Raw genomic sequence first — 2,178 nt, 5'->3', positions numbered from 1 at the left:
GGGGGCCGCGGTGCTGGGGCCGGGCGGCCGCGTCCCAGTGGTATCTGCGGGGTGGGGGGGAAGCAGGGGGTCACGGGGATGGGGGGAGCACGTGCCTCCCGCGCACGCGGCTCCGTGCCCCCGGCCGCGTGAGCCCCGTGCGCGCCCGCCCGCCGCATCCCTGCTGCTATAGCAACCTGCATCGCGCGGCACGGCGGCGCGTGGGCCCGCTGCGACGGCCTCCCGCGGCCCCCTCCGGCGCGGCCCCCCCCGGGATAGCTGCTGTCCCGTCCTGTCCTGTCCCCCCCTGCCCACCCTGTCAGCACCAATCCCTGGGGATCCCACCCAGGAAGGGGGTCGCCCACCGCCCCGCGTCACCTGAGCGCCTGGGGCCGGGCGTCCCTGTGGCGGGCACGGCCTCCTCGGTGGCATTGGGGGGGCTCACGGCGCCCCGGACGCGCTGCGGGGAGCCCAGCTCCTCCTCGGGCACCGTCCCTGCGGGAGAGGGGAGAGCCGGGCGGTGGCACCTGCGGGGGCCGGTGGCCGCCGTGGAGGGGTGCAGGCGGGTGCCCCGCTCCTACCTGCGCGCGGGGTCCCGGGGGCGGCCGTGCCGGGGGCGGGCGGCGCTGCGGGGCCGGTGCCGAGGGCAGGCCCGGCGGTGGCCCGGGGCGGCGGCGTCCCCGTCGGCGCGGCGTCGGTGCGCGGGGCGGCGTGCCCGGCGGTGGTGTTGCCGAGCGGGGCCCTCCGCGTGCTCCGCTGGTGGGCCGAGAGCCCCGGCGTCCAGGTCTCAGCCCTGCCCTCGGGGGCCGCCTGCCCCGCTGCCCCCAGCGCCCAGCCCGGGGGGCCGGGGGCCGCCGGCTTGGCCGACAGCGGCGGGACAGAGCTCGGTGCCGCTGTGGAGCCAGGGCCAGCGCGGGGACCCCTGGGTGGCTCTGCGTGCGTGGGCTGGGGGACGGGGACCCAGCGCGGGGGGCCGGTGGAGGGGCCCAGCGGGACCGTGCTGGCCGGCCGGCCCCCGGCTCCCCGCACACTGGCCTCGGCTGTCCCCRCCGCCACCGCCGCTCCCGGCACGGGGCGTAGGGCGATGGTGGACACGGTTGGCCGGGGGCTGGCGGTCCCCACAAGGGACGGGCCGTGGCCTGGCCCGGCTGGCCCCGGGGAGCCCGGTCCCACGTCTGTGGGCGCCGCGGAGGGCATCCGGGTCTCGATCCGGCGTCCGGCCTGGCCCTTGGCCTCCCGTCCTCGCCAGGCGATGAAGGGCTCCTCCACCACGTCCGGGGCTGGGTCGCYGTCCCTCCAGGCCCCAGTGCCAGCGCTCGCCAGGGTGGCCACCGTCCCCAGCGCCTGCAGGGGGTCATCAGCCCCCCGGGGCCACGGCGGCACGGGCACCTCGGTCACAGCCCCCAGCAGCGGTGGCGGTCGGGACCACCGTGTGGGGCCAGCGTCCCCCCAGCGCTCGCTGTCCGGGTCCCCGGCGCCGCTGAGCTCCCCCGACGTGTCCTGGAGCGGGGGGCGGCCGGCCGCAGCGGGGACCCCGGCGGCCAGGAGCAGCCCGCAGGCGACGAGCCGCGCGGTGGCCATGGCGAGCGCCCAGCCTGCCCTCGGCCCTGCGGGRACAGCGGGGCGGGGGGTGAGCGGGCCCCCACCACCACCGGAGCCGGGGAGGCGCCTGCACGCTGGCAGCCGCGCGCGGAGGCCGGCAGTCGCGCTGTTCCCACGCACGCGGCGCCCTGAGTCACCGTGGGCACCGCGTCGCCCCGCCATCGCCCCGCGGGCATGCGGCACCTGGCACCTCTGCGCCACCAGCGGGACTCGGGGGGCTCTGAGCCAAACCCCCGCGGCCCCCGGCAGGGCCCAGGCGCCCAGGCAGCCGAGCGGGGGCCCACGCAACCCGCTGCCCAGCACGGCTGGGGACGGGAGCCGGTGGCCGTGCTGTCCCTCCTCCCGGCTCTCCCCGCTGCCTCTTCCCAGCTGTCCCCGTCCCCAGCTGTCCCTGGCTCGGGCCCCGTCCCTGTTCCCCGGTGCCCGGTGGCCCGTTCCCAGCTGCTGCTGATGCTGGCGGTCCCCGGTCCCAGCCGTCGCCATCCCGTGTCCCTGGTGCCGGCAGTCCCCATTCCTGGTGTCCCTGTCCCTGCTGTCCCCATCCCCGCTGTCGCTGTTCCCGGCGTCCCCGGTGTCCCCCGCGGTCCCCGCGCCCCG

Source organism: Apteryx rowi, unplaced genomic scaffold (genome assembly GCF_003343035.1).
Source record: "Apteryx rowi isolate R43461 unplaced genomic scaffold, aptRow1 scaffold_75, whole genome shotgun sequence".
Taxonomy (NCBI): domain Eukaryota; kingdom Metazoa; phylum Chordata; class Aves; order Apterygiformes; family Apterygidae; genus Apteryx; species Apteryx rowi.
The sequence above is the reverse complement of the archived record's forward strand: the minus strand, read 5'-3'. Positions refer to the sequence as shown.